Source organism: Phacochoerus africanus, chromosome 4 (assembly GCF_016906955.1).
Source record: "Phacochoerus africanus isolate WHEZ1 chromosome 4, ROS_Pafr_v1, whole genome shotgun sequence".
NCBI classification, from domain to species: Eukaryota; Metazoa; Chordata; class Mammalia; order Artiodactyla; family Suidae; genus Phacochoerus; species Phacochoerus africanus.
In genome coordinates, this window is record NC_062547.1 from 90779517 (window position 1) to 90795156 (window position 15640).

A 15640-nucleotide genomic window follows, 5' to 3' on the forward strand; every position below is an offset into this window, starting at 1 on the left:
TCCTCCTTCTTTGTCTTTTTAGGGCCACACCCATGGCATATGGGAGTTCCCAGGCAAGGGGTTGAATTGGAGCTATAGCTGCCGGCCTACACCACAGCCATAGCAACGCAGGATCCAAGCTGCATCTGTGACCTACACCACAGCTCATGGAAGTGCCAGATTCTAACCCACTGAGCAAGCCCAGGGATCCAACTCATGTCCTCATGGACACTAGTTGGGTTTGTTACTGCTGAGCCCTGATGGGAGCTCCTCTTTCTTTTTTTCTAAATGGCTGCAACTCAACATATGAAAGTTCCTGGGCCAGGGACTGAGTCCCAGTCATGGCTGCAATTTCGCCACAGCTATGGCAATGCTGAATCCTTTAACTCACTGTGTAGGCTGGAAATTGAACCTTCACCTCCACAGCTACCTGAGCTGCTGCGGTCAGACTCCTAACCCACTGTAACACAGTGGGAATTCTGGTCCTGATTTTCTTACACCTAGGTTTTTATAATTTATAATTCTGTTCATTGGAGGTGTTGGGGTTTGGGACCTGTGGATGAAATCTTTGCTTGCCTTGCATTTTCTGAGACCTTGTCTAAGAGTAGGAAAAAAATGAAAACAAAAACAAAAAACTCCAAAGCATTCTCACATGAAGCTATGGCATGCATTTCTCTGAGGCATTGTATCATTTTTTATAGCTTCTAATTTCCTAAGTAAGGGATACATTAGTCGTAGCAAATGAACCTTCAAATTCCAGATACTCCAGGACATGTACTGACTCAAACTTTGTGGGGTTTTAATTTTTTGCTTTATTTATTTATTTTTTAAAGGATGGGAGTGAGAGGAAATTCAGGGGCACCCAAGAAGGCAAAAGGGCAAGAATGATTGATGGCCATAGAAAGTCCTGACAAATTTGTAGTCAATATTGTTTGTCTAGAGCAGCTTGTATGACAAAAGAAGTGTCAGCAGCTGCCTGAAGTCTCATTCTTCAGGACCTGGCCTCTGAGTTAGAATAGGGGGCTTGAGTGAAATGCCTGTCGTGGTTAATTGGAAAAATCACTCCAGATGAGTGAGGGAGGCTGACATTTATGCATTACAGGGAGAATTTAGTGTGTCTTACAAGGTTGATACAAGCACCAAAAGTGACTGGCTTTAGTTTTTCACTAATTAGGAAGGCCATGGAAGGATAAAACCCAAGAAAAGAAGTGACATTATTTCGGATTCACACGCGCTTGTAAAAGACTTCTGGCCCTATTCGTTTCATAGTCACCCCCTATCTTTGCCCCAGTTCCTCTGTTTTCTTAGATTTTTGTTCTGTTCTTGCTTTCTAATGACTCCATGGAATAGGGGCCTAGGACAATTTCAGAGACCATGTGATGGAGGAGTGGAAATGATAGACTGATTTTCTCTCCATCCCCTCCCTTACACTCTTTAAATGTGAGTGTTTGCCTGGCTCTCTGGACATGGTCAGAAGCATTTCCAGCCATTGCTTCAATGCATACAACAGGCAAAGCTCACTCCGTCATTTAGTAATTTGCTTATCTGTCAACATTTCTCACCCTCAGTGGAATCTTTGTGTATGACATAGAAATCTTTCAGTGCCAGTACAACTTTCATTGTCCAGAATGACAGCTCTACAAGTCTTAGAAAGTGGAACTTAATATGTACTGATTGCAGAACTCAACCCAGGGATCAAACTGTTTTGGAGAGACATTTCTCTGGTGACAGCATGATTCAGAAAATGTTCTGATCCCAGTTAATGTAGTTTTGAAGTTCAGTTGTAGTTTGGGAGTGTGGGATTTAAGTGGTTGCATTCTCATCAGTGCTGAGCTCTCTGATGGCCTTGATGGTCCTGAAAATATATTTTTGTCAAGTTCTTTTAAAGGTTAAAAAAAACATAGCTAAAATGTAGACTCTTTCTTCAGATCTGTTCAAAATTCGATTTCTTGGAGGAATTTTCCATTTTGTGAAAAAAATCCCATTGAGCCAGTTGGTACATATAAATATGGATTCAGTAAATGTGGGTTTGCTTAAAAATAAGATATGCCCAACTAACCTCATTTCCTTTTTCGATAGAGTGGGGAGACTGGTGAGGAGGGGAAATGCCACAGACAAAATGTGTCTGGATTTCAGGAAGACCTTTGATAGAGTCCCTTGTGATGTTCTTATGGGAAAGATGAAGATATATGAGCTGGGTAGTAGTTGAACTAGGAGGCTTCGTGCCCAGTTGATGGTGATATGCAAAGGGCATTTGGGAGGAAGGCTGCTGGGCTCTATTTGTGGACCTCATCTTTTCAACATCTTAATCTGAGATTTGGATGATTTCAGTAGAGAGGAAACATTAAGAAATGAGAAAAAGGACAATGTGAATTTTAAAATAAATAAATTCTTCAAATTTGTGGGCCGAGAGAGCTCTCACTCTCTGGATGAGAAAGCCTGAGGAATCTGGCTGACTGAGCTCTATCTGAGACTCAATGGGGTGTAGCCTGCTGTGAGAATCAGCTGTCTTTAATTAGAAATACAGCTTCAACAGCAAGGAAGTTATAGACCCACTACGCTCTGCCATAGTCAGAATGCATTTAGAGTGTTCAGCATTAGACATTATATTTTTATTTTGTAGGGAGAGGTGATAAAAAGCTGGAGTGAACTCCAGTAGCAAAAAGCCTGGAAAACTACTTATACAAGTAAGAGTTGGAGGACTTGGGGATGGCTAGGTTGGAGGAAAGAAGGCTAGGAGATGGGGCTGGTAACCTAATACTTGGTTTTAAATATTTAAAGGCATGTCAAGTGGAACTTGGATTAGCCTTTTATATAGTTCCAAAAGACAGAATAAGACTGAAGGGTACAAATCATGGGGCAACAGAGGTCCTTTAAGCAATATAGAGCAATATAGAGCTTATTATATAGATAATGGAATTATGTGCTCATTATTGACTAAATTCAAGGAGAGAGAACAGGACAGCTGTTTAGGAGAGAGTCGTAGAGGTCATACACCAGGATGGCTAAAAGTATGGGCTTGAGGCTTGATGATCTAGTTAATGTTTGAGTACTGATTTTGCTAGTGGTTTTGAGAACATGGGCGATTTATTTAATATCTCCATGCATCAGCATTCTCACCTATAAAATAATAGTTTCTTTTTCTTATGGTGGATTTGAGGACTTAAATTAGTGTATGTGAAGCGCTTAGCACATTACCTGGTACCTAGCAAATATTCGACAAATGACAGTTATTGCTATTACTAGTCCTGGTGTGAGGGAATGTTGAAATAGATGCTTTCCTTTCCAACCCTAACGTTTTTTTATTTTGGATCTGTATAAGGTTTAAAAGAGTCAAACACATCTAGGTCATAGTCTTCGAAAAACTTTAATTGCATTTGTGTCTCCTTTCTTCCCATTACTTCACTTCAGTGCTCCTTCCAACATCTTCAGGGGTATATCCTGGAGCACAAGCATCAATCTTCTTTTTCTCAAATGTATATCATCAAAAATGAATTGGCAGTGGCCTTGAGAAGACAGACTCTATTCTGAAGACCCAGGGGTAGGCTTTTATTCATTTTCTTGAGAAATGGTGATCATATTATACAGTGAACCAGAGAAGGATATGCCTAAATTAAAATTGTGCTAGAGATTTTTATGCCTACCAATTTGTTATTGTTTCTATGCCTTGTATTAATATAATACAAGTTCAGCAAGTATTGAAGTAATTGTGCAATTAAAAAGAATTGTAGTCGTTGTTAGAGAACAGAAGACAAACACCACAGAGGCGTAACCATGTATTATGTATTTACCCTACTTCCTGGTTGGATCCTGCCACAGTTTGCTGACACAACACCCACACCACATTTGTTGGAGGATAAAACCATTTCCAGGAGCCCAGCTTCTCTTCACCCTTTTCCATAGCCACCTCCTCTCTAAATTGCCTGAACTCACAGCAGAAAGTCACCAGAGGGCATTCTCAGACCATCTATTATCAAGAGACTCCAGCTGGGAAGTACCAGACTCTTCTCACTTACATCTCCTTTTGGATGAAGAGGCAGTTTCTAACTCTCACTTGGAAACACGTGGAGTCTGAAGGCTGCCTTGCTCAATAAACCACCACCCCACCCTGGGGTCTCACGGGAGACATTTTACTGAGTGACCACAGACTTCAGATTTTTCTGTTCCTCTACTGATACCAACTAAAGTTGTCCTCAAAATCTGGGCAGCCACATGGGCAAGCAGAGAGATCTCTGGCCTGGGAATCCAGAGACATAGCATATTTGTTTCCAGCCTTTACTGATTTCTTGTCTTCAGCAAATTACTTTCATGCCTCGATTCTCAGTTTTCACATCCATAAAACAGAAGACTAGAAGGAATGCTTGAAGATCCATCTAACAATGACTGGATTCCTGCCATTCTCCCCTCTCCCTTCTTTCCTTCCTGATTAAACTGAAGAAGAAACTGGGATCTACTGACAGTCTGTTTGGGCAGGTCTGTTAAGAGCTTGTAGTGCTGAAGAGACAGTCTTTAAAGGATTGGCAAAGCACACTGCACATTCTAGAGTTGGAGGCTGAGCATTCAGGGTCTGAATAGACTCCCTGCACTCTTTTGTTCTGAATTCCCAGATTAAGACATGCATGCTTTCAGGGATGGGAACAGCTATGGGACCATTACCTTGAAGCATTAGAGCACCGATTCTACTCAAGGATTCTGGAAAAAAGGAAGACATTTTTAATGTTAAACACAAATATTATGAAATACAGTTTAAATTTTTACATATATTTTTATTGTGAAATGGAAGATTTCAAAAATATGAGGTTTGTAGTTGCCTGCTTTGGGTTACACTTCTAGATCTCCTGGAAATAAAGTTATTCCTCATTTCATTAAAGATGCATTGGAGGGAAAGCTTGGGAAAGCTTAACCCTTGGAGTATGTTATGCAAGTACCTTAGGTTGGCTTTCCTAGAAGCAGAGCCTGAGGTAAGTATTCTGCTGTATATAATTTACTGAGGTCATGCTCTTTAAAGAAAAAATCTTGCTGGAGGGTCCCCCCCCCCCCCCCCCCTGCCGTGGCACAATGAGATCAGCAGTGTCTTGTGAGTGCTGGCACGTAAATTCCATTTCTGGCCCACCCAGCACAGTGGCTTAAGGAACAGTGTTGCCGCAGCTGTGGCTTAGTTCGCAGCTTGGCTCAGGTCTGATGCCTGGCCCAGGAGCTCCATGTGTTGCAGGGCAGCCAAAAAAACCCCAAACAAACAACAACAAAATCCAGCTAATAAGTGAGGGAACAGGATAGGGAAAGGGAAAGAGCTGAACAATGACATGAACTCAAGGAACATAATCTGATTTATGGGAGTGATGAATAAATCACAGAATTGATTGCCCTAGAGGCAAGTCATTGTCTGCAGGCTATCCCTGCATGAAGCCTGAGAGGTGACCTTCAGTGGGAGTGGGAAGGAAAGATGGGGGCAATTCCCCAGAGAAAGGAACAGATGTGTGTAGGCAGTGCAGCTCACAAGAGCTCACAAGTGCATTGCTTCCCAACTCCCCAGTGACCTCATCCTGTGGTTTGGAATCAGCCCTGATGGGAGCATTTGCATCTTGAAATCAAGACCTTTATACCCCTCACCAAGAGCCAGTTGTTAAATATTTGCCAGAATTCCCCTGGCCATCACTCTCAACAGCTAAGTGATGATGTCCTGGCTGGCAAAGGGGTTCTGGGCAGGGAACCAACAGCATCTGCGACATAGGGGTTAGAGAAGACATGCCCACAAATCATCTCCCCAACTAATTTGTCAGTTGGCAAGCCACTATTTTAGGGTTTGCTTTTCCTAGCCTCTTTAACAGCGCACCCAGTATTGGGAGGCTTAGAACTAATACTTTATTTATTTATTTATGTCTTTTTTTTAGGGCTGCACCTGTAGCATACAGAGGTTCCCAGGCTAGGGGTCTACTTGGAGCTATTGCTGCTGGCCTACACCAGAGCCACAGCAACGGCAGATCTGAGCCATGTCTGTGACCTACACCACAGCCCAGGGCAACGCCGGATCCTTAACCCACTGAGCGAGGCCAGGGATTGAACCCGCAGCCTCATGGTTCCTAGTCCAAATCGTTTCCGCTGAGCCACAATGGGAACTCTGTACTTTACAACAGACTAGTTAAAACAACTGATTATGTTTTTTAAGTGCAAGAGAAGAGTAGAGTGGACATGAGGAAACCATGTAAACTGAATTACTTGCAGTAAGGGACAAGGAAGGACTCTGGTATAATGGTTAGGGACAGAATTTAGTGTTTTCTGAGAGATATTTTTCAGAACTTATTTAAAATATTTCACTTTACTGAGATGACAGAGGGTAAAACTTTTTATTATGGAAAATTTACTAGGAAAATTTTCAAAAATACAAACGTAGGGTGAATAGTGTAATAAATTTTCATCACTCAGATTCAACAATTTTTAATTTATGGCCAATCTTATTTCATCTACCCCCCCCCATTCACTTCCCCCTGGGCATTTGAGACATTTTGAAGACTTAGTTAATTGGATAAATGTCGAATGTGGTCTAGAAAAAAGCCAAATTCACTAAGGACTGGGGGAAAGGTTTTTGACAGAATGAAGGCCCAGCAGCTATGATCACTTTTCCTAACGTATTAGGATCTACTAGGAATCATTAGAAGTCACAAGAAGTGCATCACATGAGACTGTATTCTGATTTTTTATGTCTAACTCCTGAAACAAAGATGTGGTGATCAGGGGAAAAGAGGAGAAAAGTTAGATGGTTCCTAGAAAAGGAGCTCAATACTCTTTGCTGTCTAAATAGTTCTTATCCCTAGGCTTTTTCCTTCTGTTCAGATATACAGGAGCAAAATATTAGAATAATTCTGAGCATAAATTCTAAATAATCTTCCAACCTAAGAGCAAGGCTTGTCACCACTACAATAAGATGAAAATCTTTCCTCTCATTTGATGGGCAAAGGAGTTCTTGTTTCCATAGAAAATAGAAACAAGAGGTGTTCCTGTAGTGCCTCAGCCGTTAGTGAATCTGACTAGCATCCATGAGGACATAGGTTTGATTCCTAGCCTCACTCAGTGGGTTAAGGATTCAGGATTGCCAGAAGCTGTGGTGTAGGTCGCAGACATGACTCCGATCCTGCATTGCTGTGGCTGTGGTGTAGGCTGGCAGCTGTAACTCCGATTCGACCCCTAGGCTGATAACCTCCATATGCCATGGGTGCGGCCCTAAAATTTAAAAAAAAAAAAAAAGAGAGAGAGAGAAACAAGATTGAGCCTTTTTATAAGAGCTTATAAGAGATTTATTGTACTTACAGGGATGGATTTTGGCTTATGTATTTTTTTTTTTTCCCACTTTCACTTTCTTTGGGGATTTGGGATAAGAGATAGCTTCTGGACCTTTTCTTAGAATAGCAGGTTTCCTTCTCTCTGCTTTCTGGCCATTCTACTTTCTCTCTTATGGGTGGTAATTCCAAAGATAATGCAGATTTGAGCCCTTGACCATCTGGAGCCGAAAGAATATGTAATGAGGTCCCAGGAAGTGTATGTCTGGAAAATTAATAATTAATTCAGTATGAATAAATAAGTTAAGAAAGACTTGGTTCAGTCATTATGTATTTATCACTAGAATCTTTTACTGAGGTTAGTTGGAAGTAGACAAATATCTTGAAAAATGAGACCTTTGGGAGCTTCAGAAAGCCAGTGCTGAGGGAGCTATAATAACAGCAGAGAAACAGTTCTGTCTGGATTACTGTCTAGCTATCTTCTAATAAATTGGTTGCAGCTACTTTATTGGAACTGCCCATGATAAAGCATGGTCCTTTATGTCTGCAAAGAACCTGGGAAAGAAGCTGCCCTGATGCTGTAGACAAGTGTGTGAGCTGTTTATCGACAGAAGTTTTTTTCTTGCTGGTTTCATGGAAGAGGTTGCTGACAGGTTGTAAGCCTGGCCTGTATGGATCAAAGGCAGAAAATAAAAGAAAGCATTCTTTCCTAAAGGATGGTTACAGCCAAAGATTGAAAAAGGCTGTGCAAGTATCAATTCCTACTACTCATCTCTTCTACCTAGTAAATCTTGAAGATATATTTGTTAAATTAAAAATTGACAACATGCTGGCTGAATTTCTGTTGAGGTTTTCCCATAGTTATTGGGAATCAGGCTTAATTCTTTAAGTGGATCTCTTGATGTCTTTTTTGGAGCCTGCTTTTCATTGTTTTCTTTTTATTGAAATGTCATGATGTCAAAGTAAAATCACTTTGTAATCAAAGATGAATATTTCTGACATCTCAGCAAACAAGAAAAGTTTTCTAGAATGTGTGCATGTGTATATGTATATTAAAAGAAGTTGGATTTCATTTTTTAATAGACTGTACTTTTTTAGAGCAGTTTTAGGTTCACAAAGAAATTGAATGGAAAGTAAAAGATTTCCATATAACCCCTACCCCCAGATACATACAGCCTCCCCAGCTAAACATTTTGCATCATGGTGATACATTTGTTACACTTGATGAACCTATATTGGTATGTTATTATCTATGACATGATGATACATCATTAAATCACCCAAAGTCCATAGTTTACACGAGGGTTTATCTTTGTCATTGTGTGTTCCATGGATTTTTGACAAATGTATAATGATATGTATGCATTATTATATTATAGTATTATTCAGAATAGCTTCAGGATTTCATTTTTAAAAAACCTAAATGCTTTTGTTCTCTTCAGCTGCCCGAACCTGTCCCAAAACAAGAAATACTTGTGGTGACTACATGTTACAATAGTCATAGAAGTAAATGTTATAAAAAGTACAAGTAGACCAAAATTTTTTGTCTGAGCATATACTTAGTGAATAATGGGGTAAAAATTTTGAAATGTAAAGCTCTTATCCCAAACAGTAATTCCCTGACAGGATGAGGATGTTGGTGTGTATTTAGTCAGCCCAAGAAAAGAGCTCCTTAAATTCAGGATCATTTTGGGTATTGATTCTGGTAGATGCCAACAGGCAAAATGTCTTCAAAAACTTTTTTAGGAGAATCTCCTTTGAGTTCCTTTTGAACTTCTGTCACCCAAGCTCTTTCAAAACACAGGAAAAAACATACTGACCTGGGAATGAATTCCCATCAATCTGTTTCATACTAGTTTATCTTTTTGGTAGAACAAGCACCAGTACCTTTAACTTCCTCAAGTGGTCCTAGGATAATCTAAGGCAACATATGTGACAAGTGCTAAATCCACTTGACAGTAGATACATGGTAATGTAGCTTTAGTCACCCTAAAATTCTAACTGTGTAGTGAATTTATGATCTAAAGGCCAAGTTATAGAAGTTCAGAGCCCTTACTATGCACTTAATTTACTGTGACAGGGATAAAAGGATACAGAGATTTAAGATTAAATGAAGGATGAAAAGTGAAAAATGCAGATTAGGAAAGTGGTGAGACATAAATGTCAAAATTGTTGGGGAGGAAAAATAATTTTCCCCCTACCCTTCATTATTCTTTTCTAGGAGCTCCTGTTAAAAGAGACAGACTCACAGGAGAAACAAACAAACAATAATTTTAATGACATAGGTACATATAGGAGCCCCACAAAGATATGGGACTCAAAAGGGAGTGCAAAGATTGAGGCTCATAAACCATCCTGAGCCAAGGAGAGGGATAGGATCTGAGGAAGATGAGGAGATTGCCTAGAGTAGATCAAAGTTATCACAAGCGAAAAAAAAATAAAAAATAAAAAATAACTATATGAGATGTTGGATGTTAACTAGCCTTATTGTGGTTATTATTTCTCAATATATACAGATATTGAATCATTATGTGGTACACCTAAAACTGGTATACTGTTATATGTCAGTTATATCTCATTAAAAGCAAAACAAGAAACAAACAAAAAGTTGCCGTGCCCTTTAGATAAGTCTCTCAGATGAATAGTCCCTTTGGTAATAGTTCTCTTCTTGGTCCAGGTTCCCTTTCTTTTTTTTTTTTTTTTGTCTTTTTTGCTATTTCTTTGGGCCTTTCCCACAGCATATGGAGGTTCCCGGGCTAGGGGTCGAATTGGAGCTGCAGCCCCTGGCCTACACCAGAGCCACAGCAACGTGGGATCCGAGCCGTGTCTGCAACCCACACCACAGCTCACGGCAACACCGGATCTTTAACCCACTGAGCAAGGGCAGGGATCAAACCTGCGACCTCATGGTTCCTAGTCGGATTCGTTAACCACTGCACCACGACGGGAACTCCCAGGTTCCCTTTCTAGTGTAAATTCCCCTTAAAAAAGGGTAACTTCTCTGTTTTCAGAGCTTCCCTTATGTCTGTAGCTCAAAATGATCCTCATGCCAAAGAGGCATATTTTGGGGTGGCATATTCTGTTACCCTTCAAAAAGCATACGGTTAAAGAGAAAATGTGAACTGCTACCAAATGTATGTATCAGTTCTTCAGTCCGTGGATATGTGCATTAGTATTGATCACCAAATGGCAGAGTGGCAGCAAGATGAAGGAAGAGATTGATTCTCAGGCTCACACATTAGGCAGATGCATTCTAGGGTTGTTGAGAGGATTAAAAAAGAGAAAACATTGTGTGAGCAAAGCACTTTGTGAGCTATAAAACTCTAGAAATAAGCAGATATTTTAACACAGGAATTGGTACTAATTCTCAAAGATCTTGTGACAAAAATAACATGAATGGAGCAAAATGATATATAATCAAACTCTAAATAAGGTTATTTGTGGAGATGGTAATTTCTATAGGGGACCAGGGATGAGAAAATCCTGGTAAATTAAAGTGCTTAGTGAATGTTTCATGATGGAACAGTCTTGAGCTTTTCCTTTAAGCTCAGGTAAAATATACCATAAGAATGGCGGGGTTGGGGAGAAGCATTCCAGTCAGGGAGAACTTTAAGATAATGTAGGTTAGAATGGGGAAGATGTGTGCTTGGACCTGTGAAGAAAGCTAGAACAAACAGTATCCACTTATTCAATAATCACTTATGGAGCTCCAACTCAGTGCCAAGTGCTAGAAACACAAAGACAATAAACCAAGGTCTCTGGTCTAATAGACTCACATGTGAAGAATCTGTGTTGAAAATGTTGGACAATATGGCAGAAGTAGGGTTGGAGAAGTACAAGAACATTAGTCATTGATGAAAAGTGATTATGATCAAGGAGCATGAGAGGAAAGTTCAGAGTTAGAAATAACACTAAGAATGAAGATTAGTTTCTAGACTGAATCTAACTTCCTCCTAGCAGTGGGTCCTTGAATTTGTTGCCTAACTTCTCCCTTACTCAGTTTCTTTAAATATAGGCAGGGTTGGCAGACAGTGTGGGCAGTCCACATGTCTTTGCCTAATATTATTGATAAGGTGAGGGTTTAGGGTTCCTAACATCAAGAGGAAAGCTGTTGCAAGTGAAAGGGTAAAGAGAGTATAGAGAAAGAATTGTAGAGAACTGGGGAAAATAGAGAAAACAGAAGCGTGAGGAATGCAGGGATAAACCAGTAAAAGTCACAAGAAGGTAATTTCAAAAAGAATAGAGAGCACATTCAAATGAAAAGTAGTAGAAGACAAGGCCAGGGGAGAAGATGACTCTCCAAATAGTGGGTGACAGCTCCAATGGAAGGGAAAGAGTTAGGTCTGGAGCTTGAATGCCTGATCAACTACCTGATCACTTAATGACTTAGTGCAGGTCACAGTGTCTTCTGGCTAGTGGAAGGATTCAGGGAGGTAATGCAGAAAGAAACACCTGACACATAGTAGGCACTCAGCAAATATTTAAACATATGTGTTCCAGGAAGATAGGACATATTTTTAAGATATATACAAGTACTTAATGAGGCTAAAAGTAAATAGCATATGAGTTGAACATAAGAGACTATAAACAAAGTGGAGCAAGAAGGGACCTCAGGGTCGTATAGCTGTGAGCCGAAAGTCCAGGATTTCAACATACCTTGGCTAACGGGTATTCATTTCTTCTTTCTCCAAGGCAGTAATATTTACTGATGAGGTAAACCTAATGAGCATCACTAGATTTTCCTGCCAGTAGTGCACTGACATTGCCCACCTGCTGTTTCTCCTCTGAGGTGACTTCATTAGAGGATATTTTTATGTGACACCTCATTAGGCTCCCCATGTCTCCAGGATGCCCTGTGCCGGAAGCCATTCAGCAGGAACCTTGGTACTTCCCAAACACACCAGGGCTGCGTGGGAGAGAAGCCTCTAACCAAACAAGACACTGCATTCAGCAGCCCTTTGAAGGCAAGATCTTTGTGGCCACAGGCCTGGCCCTTGGTCCAAGTAGCTGATGCCGTGGTTGTGCTTTGGGTTAAGGCATGAGAATCATGAAGAGGTGTGGGTTTGAGGCATAGTAGATCATAAAGCACTGTGGCCACAGCAATGGTTTGGTACTGTAGGTCTGTAACTGAGCCAAAGGGCTGACAAAGGAAGAGATATCCTAGCACTTGATGCTAGAGGGAACTGGAGGTCTGTAGACCCAGCTGCTTGTGGACTCTGAGAAGCAGGGTGGGTTTTTTTTTTGTTTCGCTTTTTTAATCTGAATTTTAATTAGATTGTTTCAGCTGAAACTGGAAGTCAGCTATTGAATAAATATCTCCAAACTTAGTTTAAGTAATATGAGAACCTATTTAACCTAGCTGTCTGGAAGGCTTGGACTTGAATTTTTTATTTTATTAACAATTTTATTCTCTATTATTTGCCAAGCTTTGGTTCAGGCATTTTGCTGAGTTGAAAACTGTGGAAATTTGTTGTAATTGGAGGGGAAAGAATCACATGTGGTTTCTTCCAAACCTTTTTCCAATTTTTTTTTTCTGTTGTTCTGAATTCCATGGGAAAATTACCCAGAAGGGTTATTTTCTCTTTTAATGATGCAACAATACTTGGTTTGCTTTGCCTGTTTTTATTTTCTAGCTACATTATAATTACATTTTCCCACACAGCTTATTTTTTTTCTTCCAAATTAGTAGATATAAAATTCGGATGGCTCTTTAGGGAGCTAATCTTCAGATATTCTCTCCTTGGGGTGTCCTTTGTGCGAGAATAGATGATGCTGGACAGCCGGCCCCAGTCTACCCAGTTAGTGGCAATCCATCACCCCAGACCTTTTAATTAGCAGTTGCAGGTGAATCACTAATTGGCCCCATATTTGCATACCTAAGCCAGAGCTTTGCAGGTTTACAGTTATAAATCTTAGTCATTCTGGGCAGGGCATAAATGTTAGAATTCATCCCTCATCTCTTACAATTGCCTCATCAGCTCTGTACAAAGCATTGTCTCATATTGGTGATTTTACGTGGATGAAAAACGACTTGTTATATTAATTTTTTAGAAAAACAGGGTATTTTGAAGAAGAAATGAGTAAAAAACAACAAAAAAAAAAACCCCAAAAAACAAAAAAAAACAAAGCTGAAGCAATTACACAGAGCTTCTCACTTCTCGAGACAGCAGCGGGGGGATATGGTGCTTGCAAAAAGGCGCTTGGTTTAGTTTTTGTTATGGCTTTGAATTCTTTGGTGGCATTAGCATGGGACACACTAGCAAAGAGAAGGCTCATACTTTTCTCAGACTGATCAATTTAAGAAACAACAGCGAGGGCTTCTTTATCCTCGGCCCATATTTACTCTGACCTTTAGGAACCTGAGAGATATTCAGGCTTATTCACACTGTATCTGATCAAAGGTCAGTCTAGACTTGGAACTCATCTGACTTCAATCAGTGAGGATGCTTTGGGCCTTTCAGGTGATTACTTGACTCATCAAGGTTTATGATGCTCCATCTGTCTGGAGGTAGAGACCCATTTTCAGCTCCAGGTGATTTCTAAGAATATCCTAGTTCGTAATTCAGTTAAAGACGTTATTAGCAAGATGATATCCAAAATATTATTTACCAAAAGAAGCACATGTATTAAGGGCTAGACTACTCATGGAACAAAATCTATATTAATACCCAAGTCCTTGGTCTGTCACAGAGCTGGAAGGAAGTGTGAAGGCTGCTGGCGTGCAAATACATTGGCTTAGTTAATACGGAACAATCTCTGAATTATGCATTTAGTTTCACGCAAGAGATAATATCAGCATTTCTTTTTAATGCCATGACCACGGCAACACAGGGTTCTCTGGCCAGTGCAGGCTAGAGTACAATCAAATAGATAGGGACAGTAGTCCAAGGTTTGTCTAGTTTACATTCCTACGAGCGTAATTCCTCGTACCAAACCCCATATACGCCTTCTTCCTTGCAAGTAAACTAAGGTGGCTTATATTTTTTCTTTGAGACAATTACAGTCCTCTAGTTAAACACTGTGTGATACTGGCTCTCTTTTCCCTTTGCTGACCATGAGGTTTACTGATGGCTGTATCGATTTTACGTCTGTCTTAGAGGCTGCCCTCTTTGATGTTATACGGTGTCATTGTCCCAGTCATTATCTGAGCAATACCATTTCTTACTCTCAGTCAAATTAATCTTATATTGCTTATTCCGATTTCTCTACCCTACTCCTTTCTGAAGAGGTGGAATATTTACTTATAGGGATAGCAGAAGGAAAGGAGAAAAGTCACATTGTGTATTAGTTTTTGCAAAAACACCAAGCCTCAGCATCTTACAAAACCAGAAAATGAATTTCTCACTCACAGGTTTGTGGTCAGCTCTGGTGGCTTTGTTCTGGCTGGGGGTCAAGTTCCTGAATGTTCCATGCACCTCTCCTGTCAGAATGACTCGCACTTTTTCTTCTCCTGACAGAAGGCAGGCAGAGGTGAGCCCAAGAAACCAAGTTAAACCCTGCAAGTACATTTAAAGCCTCTGCTTTGTTTGGGCTTGTAGGATATATTGTTTGCCCTCATTCCATTGGTCAAAGCAAGTCATTTGGCTAAAGCCAACATTAATGGGATGGGAAAGGAAATATATACTTCTCACAGAGGAAGAATCAGAAACGAAAAAAAGTGTATCAACAATGCAACCTACCATTCATGACTGAGTTTCAATAGAGAGTTTTGGAAAATTTAGTGATTCTTAGTCTCTGGGAATAGTCCTAGGCCCTAGAGAAATGGGAAAGAGAAGGAATAAAATTTAAAGTCTATTGTTGCAGGTTATGAATGGAGTTTTCCAGAAATGAGAGTAAATTATTTGTTATTTTAAACATCACTTTTGGTATTTGGACTTTATTTTCTTGAATGTAATGTTACTCTAAGCTTGAACCACATGGGTCCCCTGGATTTTATAGGTTATATGCCTATTGAATAAAATTTGATTACAGACCTGTGGAGAGTCTGAACTGGAGTAGCACCATCACTGACCTATCTATAAATATTCTCACTCATCTTCTGGGCCCATGCTGTTCACTACTGTGCCTGTTCACTCCTGGGAAAAGGAAATGGGAATTTTACTGGCACAACAATTCAGGTTTCTCCATGGAATTTGGCACAGCAAGATTATTGGCAACATTACGATTTTTTTTTTTCTTTTTAGGACCTCACCCATGGCATATGGAGGGTCCCCGGCTAGGGGTCCAGCCAGAGCTATAGCTCCTGGACTATACCACAGCCAGCCACAGCAATGCAGGATCTGAGCCATGTCTGCAGCCTACACCACAGCTCACGGCAATGCCTGATCTGTAACCCACTGAGCGAGGCCAGGGATTGAACCCACCACCTCATGGTTCCTAGTCGGATT